Source organism: Leptidea sinapis, chromosome 5 (assembly GCF_905404315.1).
Source record: "Leptidea sinapis chromosome 5, ilLepSina1.1, whole genome shotgun sequence".
In the NCBI taxonomy this organism is placed as follows: Eukaryota; Metazoa; Arthropoda; class Insecta; order Lepidoptera; family Pieridae; genus Leptidea; species Leptidea sinapis.
In genome coordinates this window covers 10,528,072-10,546,340 of record NC_066269.1, presented here as the reverse complement: position 1 = coordinate 10,546,340, position 18,269 = coordinate 10,528,072, and the positions used below count along the sequence as shown (strand labels likewise).

General features: G+C 37.5%; 1 protein-coding gene across 2 annotated transcripts in view; it reads left to right on the top strand.

The window, feature by feature from the left end:
* Nucleotides 1–5,767: 5,767 nt before the first annotated feature.
* LOC126980182 (uncharacterized) overlaps nt 5,768–18,269 on the top strand; it is a 221,091-nt gene continuing 208,589 nt past the window's right edge. For both annotated transcript variants that reach the window (XM_050829789.1, XM_050829790.1), the window contains exon 1: nt 5,768–6,306. The gene's annotated coding sequence lies outside the window, so the exon portion shown is untranslated. The remainder of the gene's footprint in view (nt 6,307–18,269) is intronic.

Here is an 18,269-nt window from a genome sequence, read left to right as displayed (position 1 = left end):
AGCTATATAAATGTAGAATTCTTAACTGAAAAATGCTTCAGCTAATCCTTTCTCTTAACACATTAACAATTACAACAACAATAAAATACTTTACATATATCTTATTTTAAATAATATAACGGAATTGCATGCCAGTGGGAGGCTCCTTTTCAGAAGATGCCGGCTAGTTTATGGGTACCACAACGGCGCCTATTCCTACCGTGAAGGACTAATGTGTAAACTTTACTGTGTGTCGGTCTGAATGGCGCCGTTGCTAGTGAAATTACTGGGCAAATGAGACTTAACATCATATGTCTCAAGGTGACGACCGCAATAATTATAGTGCCGCTCAGCTGGGTTTTTCAAGAATCCTGAGTGGCCCTTCCCGCTGTCCCTATCTACTAGTACCTTGAGGGAAAGTTGAAAACAGGCGCGATGTATGTTGTCACGTCTGTTAGTGGACAGTCGGTATAGGGTGTTCAGCTGTACTTCAGGGTGCTCACCCAAAAAAGTTGGCCAAGTAGCCACCTCATCTCGGTTATCCGAGCAACGGGTGCGGTGGCCTTCAATTGACCTGAAGTAGATGGTTCTGAAAGGTTCCTCGGCGGTTACCCGTCAAACGTGGTGGAGGTAGCTTTACCGACACGGGGGCTATGGGGGAGGGGAGCTCACTGGTTATCAGTGCCCCTCCATTGGTGGCGGAGTCGTAATGGCTTGGCGCAAATGGGATGTAGATTTTGATAACCGAAAGGTTGGTAAGTCCATGGGAAGGGAAATGGCCTTTCATTGTAATGGACAAGGCGTATCTAATACAAGCCGTTTTTCATTAAAAAAAATGCGGGTGAGGTCGCAGGCAGAAGTAAGTCTTATATAAGCTCAATCTGATTATATTTTTTATTCAGTAAAACATCACTTCAATCAAGGTTAGAAAATTAACCACATTTTCTTGTGCTTCAGGCGAATTAGGCCTCCGGCGCCATACAAAATTGCCCATTCTATGTTTTTCCATTGCTACGATTTAAGAAAGATTATTACGGCTCAGTGAATATTTTCATTATATTTACAAAGGTGAAGGTTGTTTGTTTGAAATTCGCCGCTGTCATGTGCCGGGGTTTAGAACAAATGTGGACAAACAACTGATTGTAGAGATGTTTAAAAAAAGGTTTTATACAATATTTAAATACTTTACAATGATTGTTACGCGGCAGAAATTTATTAAATAAACACTCCTTCTTCATTTTTTATTTTAAACATCTTTAGGTGCACCATCGGTTATGTAACGCCCATTCGACTCGATTCGATTCAGGAGCGCGATCCATCAGTCCAAAATTTACCAGAGTTATTTATACACAAAATGTATAGGATAGAAATATATACATATTTACTGTAAGGAGTGACAGTAACATATAACAACAACACTTGGTAAACCTCATGAAGCTACTACAGTTTGTTAAGGGGCTTGGACATGAAGAGAAGAAATGACAAAAAAATAACGGGTTGCACGACGGGACTGCCGACAGAAGTGAACTTACGATGTTTCGATCAGGTCACGTGTCCTGATGCGAGTTTAACATTGTATACTCATTCCAAGAAAAGTGCTAAATGCCGCTAAAGAAATTTTCACTTCAAAAACACCCAGCCTATCTTTGAAATCATTAAATAACAAAATTGTTTTACTTTAATAATAGTATTCCTCTTCGTCGGATTACTCTTGACAGAGCAGTCGTGGTCACGTCGAACGACGAACGATTCTACGCCAGTTATCCCTGGCACATGTGTTGAGGGGAGTATTGGTTAGGGCTTTGATCTGGTCTGTCCAGCGCATAGGGGAGCGTCCTCTTGACCTACTGTCGTTGACCTTTCCCTGAACAACAAGTCTCTCTATGGCATGCTCTCCACGTCGCGTGATATGTCCGAAGTATCTGAGGATACGGGCTCTGACTATAGATGAAAGCCTTTCTTTCACCTTGAGCTCTTCAAGTATCGAGACGTTTGTGCGGCGTTGTGTCTAAGATACTCGTAGCATTCGTCTCCAACACCACATTTCTAGTGCGTCAATCCTTTGTCTCTCTCGTTCTTTGACTGTCCATGTTTCGGCACCATATAGTAGTATGGGAAACACTAGAGATCTTACTAACTGAACTTTAGTAGCTTTGGTGATATTCCTGTCCCGCCATATCCTCGTCAACTTCTGCATTGCAGATCTGGTAATAGCCATTCGCCTTCTAATTTCGTCTTCCGAGCCTAGTTATAATAGTATACCTATTCAATATTAGGTGGCCTGCGCAGAATCATTGAAGAATCATGCATCATTATCTTCTATAATATAATCTACTATAGTATATATATAAACATAAGTACTTATTAGCCATTAACAATCATGGCGATCAAGAACATAATCCAATTATGCACAACCACGATACTCGGTTGATGTCCGCTGGTAAGTTCGAGGTTCCTAGAATCAATGACTACTACAGAGATAGGACTTTGAAAAAACGCCTACCTTATCTATTAAACAGCTTGCCTGAGGACATCCGACTAGAAACCAGTAAAAGAAAATTTAAAACTAAACTTAAGAAATATTTATTGTCAACACTGCCTTAAAATTAAAATTAGATTTTTTATTATATTTTTTTTATGGAATAGGAGGACAAACGAGCGTACGGGTCACCTGTTGTTAAGTGATCACCGCCGCCCAATCTCTTGCAACACCAGAGGAATCACAGAAGCGTTGCCGGCCTTTAAGGAAGGTGTACGCGCTTTTTTTGAAGGTACCCATGTCGTATCGTCCCGGAAACCTTCCACAAGGAAGTTCATTCCACAGCTTTGTAGTACGTGGAAGAAAGCTCCTTGAATACCGCACTGTGGAGGACCGCCACACATCCAGATGGTGAGGATGATAACCTAACTTGTGGCGTGTCGTGCGAAGGTTATTTGTTAATTACACTTGTATAAAATCAATGTTCTAATAAGCATTAATGTATTACAAGAGACTTGATCTTGCAGACAAACTGTCCAAACAGTTTTGCGGGACTATGTTAGATTTTAAGAATCTTTCTGTAAATGATTAATAGTATAAATAAATAAAAAAAAAATACTATAGTAAGCCTTCTTTGTCAAAGAAGCTTAATATATTTGTTAAAATTTGTGCTTAGTGAGTTCCAGTATCGTCTGTAGTTTTATCTGGTATGTTCTTGTAAAATTGAATAACAATGAAGGAGCCTTTAACCCTAGCTGACGTATTGTATATACGTAAATATATTTATATTAAATAACTAGGTGACCCGACAGACGTTGTTCTGTATAGGCATATTGGTCTAAGCCTCACTTTTCTAATTCCATAATAGCTTGTAATTCTCGATTATTTTGTCTCGCCTTGACTTGCCATTGTTTAACTTGTTTAACCTTTTTTTTTGTTCTTATTAGCCATTTTGGAATTCGCCATCTTGGTTTTTTATTTGACCCCTGAAGTAAACTAAAAATTTATAATGAAATCTATCTTCAAAAAACAATGTTCAGGGTAACCCTAGAAAGGGGGAAGGCCTGGCAGTTAGCCTGGATATAGCGAAGGCCTTTGATCGTGTATGGCACAAGGCGCTCCTCTCAAAACTTCCATCATTTGGGCTTCCCGAGAGCTTGTGCAAGTGGACCTCCAGCTTCCTCACTAAGCGCAGCTTGATCGTTGTCGACGGATATTGCTCGAACCCGGAGCCCGTGAATGCTCGAAGGCTGTGTGCTGTCTCCCACGCTGTTTCTTCTGAATATCAATGATATTGCTATGCAGACGACAGCACTGGTGATGCCGTATACACGGGCCATGCAGGTCTCTCACGGGAAATCGTCGACAAGTGCCGGGAGAAACTTATATCGAGTCCTCTCTCGAGAAGGTCGCGGAATGGGGTAAATTGAACCTTGTCCAATTTAACCCCCAGAAGACTCAAATTTGCGCGTTTACCACTAAAAAAACCCCATTTGTCGTATCACCGCTCTTCGACAACACTTATCTTAAAGCCTCGCATAGTATCGGAATACTGGGTCTCGAAATCTCGATCGATTGCCAATTTCGTGGCCATCTGGAGGGCAAAGCCAAATTGGCTTCAAAAAAGCTGGGCGTCATCAATAGAGCACGGCAATACAATCAGATCGATCCATTTGACCGCGTGCAACGCAAAGCAGCTCGAATTTTTGGGAACCCAGTGCTCTGCGAACGGCTGGATCACTTGGCGTTGCGTAGAGACGTCGCTTCATTGTGTGTCTTCTACCGCATTTATCACGGGGAGTGTTCCGAAGAGTTGTTTAACCTGATTCCTGCCGCCGAATTCCACCTTCGCCCGACTCGGCACAAGTTAAGATATCATCCCCACCACCTGGATGTGTGGCGGTCCTCCACAGTGCGGTTTTCAAGGAGCTTTCTTCCGCGTGCTACAACGCTGTGGAATGAGCTTCCTTGTGCGGTGTTTCCGGGACGATACGACATGGGTACCTTCAAAAAAAGCGCGTACACCTTCCTTAAAGGCCGGCAACGCTCTTGTGATTCCTCTGGAGTTGCAAGAGAATGTGGGCGGCGGTGATCACTTAACACCAGGTGACCCGTACGCTCGTTTGTCCTCCTATTCCATTAAAAAAATAACCCTGGTAAACTTAACAGTGGGAGGCTCCTTTTCATAGGATGTCGGCTAGATTATGGGTGCCACGACGCGGACGGCGCCTTTTTCTGCCGTGAAGCAGTCATGTGTTAGCATTATTGTATTACGGTCTGAAGGGCGCCGTAGCGTGACGAGTGCAATTGTAGTGCCGCTCATAACTTTTGGGATTTTCAAGAATTCTGAGCGGCACTGCATTGTAATGGCCAATTACTATATGTATCTGTACCAATTAGTGACCCTTATTGTAAAAAAAATACAAGTGTATAGTACGACCTGACAGCTCTATAATGCGTGATAAATTTTGATTTGTCAATGTGTTTGTTAGCTGGTTGTTTAATACAAAACCCGTTACAGTCGGTTACCGTAACTATAGATTCTATTTCCTTTTCTGTATTGCTCTATTTCCGTAAGAGATTTTCTTTTCTTTCGCACGCTTTGTTTGTCTACACATCAAAATAAATGTATTAATAATACATATTAATACATGACGATCTGGACTACCATTTCCCGCGCCTAAAACTTCATGACGCGCTGTCAAGTTTTGATTTCAACAAAGAGTAAGTAAGTAGGTACTTTTGTACTTTGCTTTCAATTTTACAATCGATACATATACAAAATTTCACATTAATTTTAAACGGTGGCTGGTTGCCTCATCGGTATTTATTATCTTAATATATAACACGCACCTAGAGAGTAATACACCTACCGCAGCATACCACTGGACCAACGAGTTAGAGTTAAATAAAATTGAATTGTTACTTGATGCGTTTAATTTACTTACTAAAATAGTACAAACTCTGATGCAATTATGTTTGCGCAAGCGTACTACAAATACTTATTTTTGTGAAAAAAAATTCACCGGCGAATCATGTTATGGGATGAAAAGATAATATTATATAATACGAATACGTAGCATTGTCACTTAAAGCGAAAAAAATATTACGATATCATGACAATACGAATTAGTCGTGTAATACGATCGAATTGTTTGAATACTTTAACAGTAAAAATTAATTTCAACTTTACGCAAAGGTAATACGTCATATTATTGAATATAACACAGTGACAGCCGAAATTGGTCGCCATTTTCTATGATGGCGGCGCATAACACGACATCTAGAGAAAATTTAGTGCCACAACGGTTTTCGTATGTGGTGGTCGTATTTCGCGTTCATTATAATGCAAACCTTTGTAGATATAATAAAACGAAAATCCATTTCAACAACGTAGTCGAAACAGTTTTTATTTATTTTTCGTCTTTTAATTTGTTTTTGCTAAATCGCCGGTAGCATATGTGTTATATAATTTAAAGAAATAATGGATTTAACACGCGCGTTTGGATAGTCGTTGTAGGAATCGATATTAAGGTGTTATTAATGAAATTACTAAGGTGCTCAGAGTGATAGAAATATTATTGTGATTTGTACGAACCTGTTTTCACTCCCGTTACCTCTGTGCATTTAGTTTGTGGTTGTTGTTTGTACCTAATACTATCCATAGGGATGATTAAAAATGCATAATATTTTCCCCATGGTTTAGAACACCGTTCAATATCTTGCCGGTTATATTTCCATCCCTTATTTTTGTGCTTATAACAGTGTATATTGTGTAGTGTACAGTGATAAACTATTGATGTCAATTCACAATTATTATTGTCATACCTTGCAAAGGAGCCTTGAAGGTTAGTAAACAAATGCATTTTTAGATTTTTTTTTTAGGTATGTACATTTTATATCTACTACTTTCATAATAAGTACCTACATTAGAAACCTCTGGTGCTACGTCCAAAGTACAAAAAAATAATATTTAATAATATAACATACGTGTGACCCGCATAGTTAATTTGTATTGTTCGATAGACAGCTATTATGCTTGCGTGATTTTTATCTGTATCAAAAAATCTTTCAGCATTGTTTGGTGACATTAACTATTTATACAATGATCCTATTTTAATGTTCCTTTGACATTTTATGTTGTATATACTTTATACATTTTTTATTCAGTTAATGGCTTAACACATGATAATGCTTTGATTCTACATCAATATAATAGAATGACACTTTAATTTATAGTTTGACAGAAGTTTTTTTAATATTCCACTTTGAAATAATTAAATACCTAAATGGTATGACGGTACATGACATATTTATTTATGTCAACTTGTAGGCATTCTTTTGGGCTCCAATATGAAGTCATAATCGAATAGGTACTAAGAAAAAATCATTTGTAAGAAATTTAAAATAATTAAACCCTGCCTAGTCAAAATGAATGTTGTACGGAACATTTATCATTTTAGAATTATATTATAATTATCAAGGCCATTAATTACATTTTCAAAGTGAGATAAACTATGTTCAGTTAGTCTTAAATTAAGCATGTTTGAATCATCACCATAAATATTTCTTTGAAATTACTGAATCTACCAGGTTCAGAAAAAGTAGAGATTGTGAGAAGAAAGCCACTCTTTTCAATCAAATCGAGTATTTTACAATGGTTGTAATATACATAACAAATTAGTTTGTAAGGTACTGCATCTAATATAATATGAATCATGATGCATCAAATTATATCAAATATTTCATAAAAAGTAATAAAAAAATAAACTGTTACATAAGCATAAATTATTGTATATTGAATGCATCAACCTATAGAGCTTGAATTCATTGTCCTTGTATGGCTGCTTGGTGAACATGATGATTGTGACTACTGTCATTGGTCTGTTTACACTAAGGTCTGATTTTAATAAATAAACTTATTAAATTATTAAAACTTTCGTGAGTCATTATTAAATTATCTGTTAATACGGCTTTACTCATGTTTTTGTCGGTGTCGGTACCAACTAGTTTTGGACCATTCGGAGTTCCTTCATCAGGGTGAGTGTGGTAGGTTTGCGGTTCCGCGAATTAAATAAACTTATTATTGAAAGTAGTCAGGCAATATGGTTCTCATGGTCTCAATATAAAATTTCTTTATTCAGTTACATAAAGTAATGGATACAAGAGACCTATAGGTCTTATACATTTCTTTATTACAGCATAAGATATTAATTTTTGAAGCCTTTGTCATATTTCGTCAAATCAAACATATTATGATCATTATATATATACAAAAGTTTATCATTTTTATCAATCTTAAAAATACAAATGAGTAGGTATTAAAACAAGATATGTGTATACTTTATTTAACATCTTCTATTATAAGGAATATACTTAAATATATCCCAGCACAGGCATCAAATTTGAAATTCTGTTAGAAATGCAGTTATGGTGTGCAACACTAGAAAAAAGTGCTTGTCAGAATCTCTATTTTTTATGATGGTAAGGGACGAGAGAACAGAGGACGTTCAGCTGATGGTAATTGATTTACCCTGCCCATTAGAATGCAATGCCACTCAGGACACTTGAAAATCCCAAAAATGATGAGTGGCACTACAATTGTGCTCATCACCTGGAGACATAAGATGTTAAGCCTTATTTGCCCAGTAATTTCTCTAGCTACAGCACCCTTCAGACTGAAACACATTAATGGTTACACATATTAATAATGTATCTGTCTGAGTTGTAAAATATGTCGGTAAAATCATGAAACATGCTGTCCAATCTTAAGTGAATCCACTGTGACTAACTTAGTTAAATGTAACTCACTAACTTTGTTCCATACTACTAGATACAGAACTCACAAGCTTGTTTGTTATCTATTTTAATAAAAATTATAAGGAAATCATATCACAAGTTTTTTACTTCCATTTGTAGTCCATCATCATAACAGAATCTAGCCAGGTGGTGCAGCCTATACCACACCTACTTTCTGGGCCAGGGTATTACAACAGAACATCTTTAAATTCATTCAATTTCAGCCGTGATTCATGCCATGTTAAGGTACATAACATATATATATGCATTTTGTCATACTTGGTAAACTAGTGTGTTGATATCTGATTGCCTTATATTGATTCTTATTTGTAGATATGCAATGTCAGGTGGACTTTCTAGTTCAAATACCTTTTTTATTTCATTAGGTGATGGTTAGACCATACAAAACCTGTAGAATATATGTAGATTCCTAAGAAAAATACTTGGCAGTATTACTTATTGAGTTTCGGTTGCAATAGCAATACAAACTGCTATTCATTCAATTACTTAAATAATATAAAAAAGTTCACACAGGTAGAGCTGTTTCGCCTCCTCTTCTATAAAATTATGTTATCCTTTTCTCTTTAATTCTCTTTTAATTAATAACTTAAGAAAGTTATAAATATTAACATTACATTTAGTAGTTTAAAAGAGTTGCAATGAGTTATATTTTGTCACATTACTCACTGAAGCTCTAAAATTATCTTAAGAAAAGGTTTGTCGCTTCATTGTGTGTGTTCTATTTATCACGGGGAGTGTTCCAAAGAGCTGTTTAACCTGATTCCTGCCCAAATTCCACCATCGCACGACACGCCACAAGTTACGATATCATCCCCACCATCTGGATGTGTGGCGGTCCTCCACGGTGCGGTTTCATGGGGCTTTCTTCTACGTACTACAAAGCTGTGGAATGAGCTTCCTTGTGCGGTGTTTCCGGGACGATGCGACATAGTTACCTTCAAAAAAAGCGCGCACACATTCCTTAAAGGCCGGCAACGCTCCTGTGATTCCTCTGGTGTTGCAAGAGATTGTGGGCAATGGTGATCACTTAACAACAGGTCACCCGTACGCTCGTTTGTCCTCCTATACCATAAAAAAAAAGGTTTGAGCAACAAAACAGTCAAATAACAAATAGTCAGACCATTCTAGTCTATAAAGCTAAGAATATCCTCGGGAGAGTAATGAATTCTGTAATTCATGTCCTTCCAGATGTTATAGAGAAGAACACAATCCTAGCTTTTTATTTAGCTTAGTTAATGAAATTACTGGGCTAGTTTCTGTATATCTAGTATGTCTACAAGTTCTGTATATCTAGTATGTCTACAAGTTCTGTATATCTAGTATGTCTAGAAGTTCTGTATATCTAGTATGTCTAGAAGTTCTGTATACCTAGTATGTCTAGAAGTGACCAGTGCAATTATTCAGATTCCGCTCAGAATTTTCAATCAAGAATTTAGCCCTGTGCTTCCCCGGTGCATATTCCCGAACCGGTATGTGTTAGGCACCAGGAGAGCGCAAACGCATTTCTTGACCTTTGGCGTTGCGGATATCCATGAGCAGTTTAAACAATATATAAGTAATTTATACACAATGACGTTCTATATACGTTATACTTATGTTACCGGTGCCAAAGAAATAGTTTAAATATTTTTTCGGTGCACACACTGTCAGGAATTCCTGATCCGGTTTTTTTTTTATTGAAGAGAGGACAATTGAGCGTCTCGAGTTCTCGTCTCTAACTCAGTTAGAGTTAAGTGATCACCGCCGCCCATATTCTCTTGCAAAGGCATCACATGAACGTTACCGGCCCTTTAAAAATGTGTACGCGTTTTTTTAAGGTACCCATCTGGTATCGTCGTGAAAACACCGCACAAGGAAGCTCATTCCGCAGATTGGTCCTACGTGGAAGACCGCACTGTGGAGATACACCACACATTCGGATGGTGGCGATGATATCCTAATTTGTGGCTTGTCGTGTGAAGGTGGAATCAAGTCAAACAGCTCTTCGGAACACTCACCGTGATAAATTCAGTAGAGAAGACACTGAATGGAGCGACGTCCCTACGCATCGCAAAGTTATCTCACAGCCGTTCACAGAGCACTGGGTCACCGGCAATTCGAGCAGCTCTGCGTTGCACGCGGTCAAATGGTTCGAGTTGATACTGGGGTGCGCCGGAGCAGAGATGACTGACACACAGAGATTTGGACTCGTTTTTCACTGATGCCTTGTGATAAACTACTCGTACGATGAGCGTCATTCCAAAAGATTTATGTAAAAGTTAATTTGCACTGACAGCTTAAAAGTTTTTAATCTATATATATAAAAGAGAATGTATGTTTGTTTGTTCCCTAATAACTCCTAAACTATTCGACCGATCTCAATGAAATCTTTCGTAATAGATTCGTTGAAGCTCAAGGAAGGTTTAAGGTATATATAATTTATATGGTAAAACAACGTTTGCCAGGTCAGCTAGTATGTAATAAATTAAAACATTTGCATTTCTACTCTCAGATCAACAAGTTGTCAAAATTCACGCGGGCATAGTTGCGGGTCCCAGCTATGTTTTACAATATAATAATAATTATACCAATACAGTTATTATCATCAGTATAAGTCTGGAACCTTATTTAGGCCTCTTAATAGCTGGGGTGGCCACTGTACCGTTGAACTTTGTGATATTTGACTGAACACACTAAGTATTCCTTCTTTAATAATAATAAGTACTAGTTTATGCACACGGCTTCGTTCGCGATAGTAGCGTACCGCGCTAAGCTAAAGATTCAATCAAGCAGCAATTGATTCGGACAGTGACAGTTGACACACGACTAACGACAAAAGTGTGCTTATGTGGATAGAACGTCATTGGCTCTATATAAATAAACAGAAAATAATAATTGAATAACGATATATTTTATATAGATATTTACGTGGGCTGTGTTTTTGTGATCTTTAACCTTTGTAAGACAAAGAAATCACTAATAAAAACAAGTGCAAGTTTATCTCAGCAAAACAATAAACCTTAATTTTTTCTTCATATTTTCCTGTTAGCTGTTACTAAGCTAACAATAAATCTGACTCAGAATCCGAATCATAAGCGAGGAATGTTATGAGAGTAGGTTCATAGTAATAATCATTTAAACAAACAATTATTGTTGCTGCTGGCTGTATGTCATTGGTCTTTTGTCTTTTTAAGGATATGATATTTCTTAATTGCCTTTACATCGTTTTTTTTTCGAGAGGAGTAAAATACATTTACGCATTGAAGTCCCCGAAACGGGGCCCATATGTCGGGCTCGAGTGTAAACACCCCCTACCGACTAAAAACCTCCTCTGTGCTGATAGCCCTGAAGGGTTTTACAGCGAAGCCGGGCGGGGGCCTTGGAGGCCGATAATGTAGCTTACAGGCGCGGGGCGTCTCGGAAGGAGAATCGAACCTCGGACCGCCTGCTCACTAGGCTGAATGGAGAGAAGATCACTAACGATCTAATATATCTGTTAGTCCATTGGACTCTAGGTTTGAAGAGACTTCGCACTCGCCGGCGAGTGCGGTGATATATGTATGTAAATATGTGTGAGTGTATGTAAGTGTTTTGTGTGTAGTGTTATTGTAGGTGTGTGATTTGTGATGTGAGTGTGAGTGGTGTTAAACGATTACAGGACGAGGATTATCTCTTCGGGCTTCTATCAAAGTGTGTGAATCGTATTATATTAGGTTGTGGCCTTTACATCGTATAAAACAGAGAGGCTGTTCGCTGCCTTATAGCCTAAACACATGGTCGGATTTGGTACGGCCGAACCGTTGGACGCCGTCTGTTGTTTATAATACGTCAATGGCGGTATTGAAAGAAGTTAAATATTAAATAATTGTGTTACTATCAGCACAAAAAAATGTCTGCATCATTGTTGTAAATGATCCCTCGTATGCTTAGAAATTCCTATTGAAGTGGAAGGAAGCAATAGTAATAGTATATGGTGGATCTAAAAATAGCCTGGAAGAAATCTAGGTTAGCTTGCCGTGCCTCGCCTTATGCGGGCTCCGTTATTCATGTGCATACCTTGTAGGAATATCCAGTTATGCGTAGCCCTTTGATGTTATACGATCTAGAGGTAACAGGTTTTATCTAGATCTGACTTGAAATCGTAAAATTGTGAAACAGGGTCAAAATAACAGTAGGTTGTGCCAACCACACCATTTTTTCCAACTCTTAGTGTGCCCGTGGACACAGAGACACTTATTAAGACCGTGATTCACATACGCGGACACTCGCGCCCGATCACAAAACAATCATAATATATCTCTCATTGTGAAGACAGCGTTCGTAGGAAACGTTTTGTTCGACGGTTCTTTCTCGAACTTACTCTGCAAATCCGACTACCAAGAAAATGTCGTATAGGTATTATAGCCTACTAGCTGATACCCCGCGACTTCGTCCGCGTACATACAGGACTGAGCACGTAGTAGCGACTAGCGAAAGAATGCTGTCGTGTCACTTTTGTAAACAATGTTGTGTGCTGTAAAGTCGTAGTACATTATTTTATTCTATCATCAACACTTTTGCGCAGCGCTCGTTATTTACAATAATATTTGAGGTATTTTTTTTACACCTTGGGTTACATTAGTAAAGTTTTAGTAAGGATCCCTATTTTTTAAATATAGTAAATAACAGCATATCCAAACTTAAGAATCCTGAGCGGCAGTGCATTGTAATGGGCAGGGCGCATCAATTACCATCAGCTGAACGTCCTGCTCGTCTCGTCGCTTATTTTCATTAAAAAAAAGCGCTTATTCTTGTAGGTACGTATAATTTAGTATCTAATGGCAGAATATTTCCTGCTACATTGCGCGGCGTAGCATTGACCTTCCATATCTCGCTAATTAATCGGATCCATGTTTTCACACGCCTACAACAGCTGAGACGCGCCTTATCTACAAACCTGTTGTACCTACTTTCGAAGTATAAAGCGAATCGCACACTACGCAGAATAAACGGTAATATTTTATCTGCGTATAAAAACTTAATTATCTGAAAGCATCACACACTATACTACTACTATTTGACGTTTGAGTATGTTTGTTGCATCATTTTACATGTTATATTGTAATTGAAATGATTTGTAAATCGATGGAAATATAAATATTGACATAAAAGAGTGGCAGTGAGTTTCTTGCTACTTCTTCTCATTAGCTCAATCCTTCACGAAGTAGCGGTAGATTCAATAAGAAAAATATTTTTTTGACATTTATAAGTGTCATTTCCGTGACCTACATGAATAAGGTTATTTTGATTTGATTTGATACAGATACGATGATATACGAGATGATACATACAGTCGAAATCCTTTAGACTGAGTAGACTTGTTAACATTATGTTATACAGAGTGTTAAGATTGGTAAGATTATGTTATACAGAGTGTTACAATGAGTTCGTGATCGGAAAAAAACGCGCGTTTATTGCTTCTGGATTTATTAGACAGCTCGTCAGAAGATGATTCTGATTTTGAATTTGATGCACGAATGAATAAATAATAAAATTTGTATCGGCAGATGTTATCTGTAGATATATTTGTATACGCAGATATAAGAACCTCAGCATCTTTATATATATGTCGATGCCCACAGATACTTTACAATAAAATATAAATCTTCGCTGTGTGTGTTAGTTCATACAAATTATACAGAGTGGTATTAAAAGATATATTCTCAGATACAAATATCTTACAGTATCCGCGTAGTGTGCGATTCGCTTTATTCGTACGGACAAAGTGGGATTGAAACGCGGAAGCATATTATTATTATTATGGTGTTATGTTTACAATTTAAATTAGATATTTCTAATCAATTTTGTTATGTTTTAAAGTTTTGGGGTAATTAATAAATAAATAACTCGAACCCGCGACTTCTCGCGTTCCTTGCGAGCGCACTTTCAAATGTGCCAACAGTTCGAGTGACGTGTTGTTTATAAAATCTTGTATGCATTATTCAACTCTCAGGTTGCGAGCGCACTTCCAGTTGAGCATTGCACGGAACGCGAAGGTCGCGGGTTCGATTCCCGCATCCTTCATAAAATTTTGTTTTCAGTTCTATTTGTGTAATTACCCCAAAATGTTATCACTTTTAAACATAACAAAATTGTTTAGAAATATCTAATTTAAATTGTAAACATAACACCATAATAATAATAATATGCTTCCGCGTTTCAATCCCATTTGTCCGTACGAATAAAGCGAATCGCACACTACGCAGATACGGTAAGATATTTAAAGTTTAGATTCGCTTACCTTTTCTATCTTGCTGTATTTCGTTAGTGTTAGTATGTTGTAACATGAAACCGTCACTTATGTCACGTTTCTATTTAGTGCGGTATCTACACACACATCATTTGCGTTTCGGGTTACTGGCCCGCCTTTTGAAAAATATAAACAAACATTAAACAATCTTCACACGCCTCGCGTCTTTTATCTTCCCGCATCGGAAGTGTAGCGTACGTTTGTTTGTATATATTTGTGTGCCCTCTCCGAGAACGCTCCGGGGAGGGATTCCACGGTTTTCGCAGTCGGTACCCCCCTGGGATAAATTCTTGAAGACCGCTGTAATATTATATTTGAGAGATCAGCTTTGGTTCTCCCCACAAACACATGGAACCAAGTTAACGCCGGTTTTCCTCGTGAATGTCTAAGCCCTTTTTAGGATACGTACCTACATGGACCTAGGATGTCTATTTACTCCTGCCCTCGCATCTCCATCAGGATGTCGCGTTCCTCTATAGTACAGTTCTCAAGGCATTTTCGCCTATGTTATCATATTATCTGGATGCTACATGGTACCTCTTTTATGGAAAAAGTAGGCAAACGAGCGTACGGGTCACCTGGTGTTAAGTGATCACCGCCGCACACATTCTCTTGCGCTGCCGGCTTTTAGGGAAGGTGTACGCTCTTTTTTTGTACCCATGTCGTATTGACCCGGAGACACCGCACAAGGATTCCACAGCTTGGTTTTTCGTGGAAGAATATTCCTTGAAAACTGCACTGTGGAGGAATGCCACAAACGCCAGATGGTGGGGATAATATCCTAATTTGTGGCGAGCCGTTAGAAGGTGGAATTCGGCGGCAGGAATCAGTTGAAACAGAAACTAAACACTCCCCGCTATAACATCTCTACGAAACGCCAGGTGATCGAGCCGTTCACAGAGCACTGGATCCTCGACAGTTGGAGCTGATACTTTGGGTGCGCCAGACCAGAGATGACAGCAATACTCAATATGTGGCCGGACCTTCGCTTTGTAGAGCGCTAGAATGTGTGTGAACCTTCCTAAAAAAGGCACCTTGCCCTCTTTACCTTAGTCTTTGCGCGTTTGGAATTTTTTTAACGTTGAACAAGCTTAAAATATCATTTAAAAGAAAGTAATTTGTGAGCTAAAGTTTTAAAGTTTTTCAAGTATTTAGAAAACGAGAATATAAAAATGTCAACGAATCATTTTTAACTGACAAATTATCCATTTAAAGAGCGACTTCGCAAAAGCAATTCATTAAATGAAATGATTCATCAGACGGAAACGAACTCCAAATTGAATATTTTTACAGTTAACAGCGGAATAATTCAGTGATTCTCGGAATATGGACGGATTAAACTGAATACGGCACATCACCTGCCGCCATTAGAGAATGGAATAACGCATTAGCGTAGATCAAGTTTCCCGCGCTGCAGTTTGTTTCCAAATTTAAAATTTTAAAATAGAATTTACTTTTTTCTGCTGGCCAGTGGTGAAAACATGAATTATGATTATAGTCGTAGAGGGATTTGTGAATGTTTGGCTAATGTTTATGAAATAAAATACGAAACTTTTTCAGTGATTTTTCGTCTAAAACTTTGGCTTCACATATATGGGGTGCATTAAACAATATTAGACGTAATCAAATTTTTATAGTGATACCAGTCACTTCTGGGATTAATTATGAACGATGCGGTGCTCGAACCCGCGACCACTCGGGTTCCGTCCGAGCGCTCTTACCAGAGCCAACCGTTCGATTGAAGCATGGTTTGTTAGTCTTGGTATGTCTTGTTCAACACTCAGGTTGTGTCACAGATCCTGTAGTTGGAGCCAACCGTTCGAGTTCCGCGCATCAATCATAAATTTCGGTTACAAATTTAATTTGTATAAGATTACACATAATTTTTATGTGCTATGTAAGTATGTCTCGAAAATACTGAAATGTGAAAATTAGGTTCTAATTAAATTAAGTTTTAAACAGGCATATCTTGAAAACTATACTTGTTTATATATTATTTGATAACGTGGGAACTGGCAGTGTAAACAGAAATATTGTTACATTGTGAGGTCAGAAATGTTAATTATTAATATTACATACATATTTATCATTAATTGAATAACCAGAATGATAGCCTATGATTTCTGACCGATAATAATTATTATACATATACATAAAATAACCTACTTGAGTTTCCCTGAGGGTAGGCAGCATTTCGCCCTCTTATATGACCTCTATGTATTAATATAGTTATATTTTTATCTTTAGTGTTAATTCCGCTATGATTTGTCTTGACACCAGACTGAGAGTCTTGTTCCAGAATTCAGCGAGTCAACATCTCCTGAGGATGCCTCGTGTCGAGGCGAAACACGTGTCGAATTGGCTGTAAACAAACATAGCACACCCAAGATAACATTTCGATAGTTATGGGTTTCCGCAAAGTAAGGCCAATACAAATAATTTCTCATCTCTACTTGTTACGGCCCGGATTTATTTCCCCAGCTCTCTTTCGTTCTCATCAAACCTTTTATAAAAACCTTCGTTTTCTTATGAGAAAAAGTATAGTAACTAAGATACATTAATATGATGATCATTTTCAGTAGTCCAGTATTCAAAGGAGACGGGGGTTTCTGGGCCAAAATGTAATAAGTTGATATATGGTTTAATAAATTTGGCATTTTTTTTATTTCAAAATATAAAAAATTACCCTGGCTCACAATCTAGAAAACGAGAAATCTTAACATTAAGATTTCATTATGTTAAAATTCACGATTAAAATGGGATATCGATTACTATAATCGATTAATGTGAACGAGTTAATACAATTCAATCCAAAACCACTTGCACTAGATGATTGATTCAATAAAAGTACCTAAAAAATACATTATAATAATTAACGTAACATGTATTTTGTTAAAAAAAAATATATATCAACTTAATATTACATACAAAGAAACCTATCGAAGAAAAAGTGGATTCTGAATCTCGTTCTGTATTTTTTATCTGTGCTGTGACAGTGACAGCTACAGAATTCTCTAGAATGTCAATTGTCAATCACTCGTCTGTTGTATCGCTTGTGCGTACCTACGCGATTTGTCATTTGAGTGTTTCCCGTTGTTTTATTGATATTTTCCATTTATCTATTTGACTTCTTATATTGCGAAACTTGTACGATCATTATTGTACAACAAAAAATCAATCGCATTTTAAAAATCAGCTGTTTTAATATAGATTGTTGCCCATATATTGCATAACCTCAATTGTACAAAGCCTCCTATAACTCTGCTTTCAGATTGCCAAAAATCCTCAAATTAAAATGCTCCCTGTTGTTATAATGAAATTGTTTCACATTGGAACTGTCAATTCGTGCGTCACTAAATTCTCTCATAGAAAATAGGTCCATACAAAACAAATAATGAAAATAATAATAATTATGGGTCTTAAATCGAAAAAAAACTATCCTATCTCTCAAGTTGGACTAAACTGCACTGCATGAAGTAATCCCCATTAAAATCCGTTCATTAGTTTAGGAGTCCATCGCGGACAAACAACGTGTCACGTAATTTATATATATTAAGATTTATTCATCAAATTTCATCCTTTTACATCTTGGCCCAATAATGTATGAAAGGGTATCCGTCTCCTTTAAATAAAATCAAATAGGATATAAAATCGCTTATTGAAAATCAAAAACTACCACCTATTCCAAAAGACCTGAGAAAAACGGGAGTAACAAACTCAGCG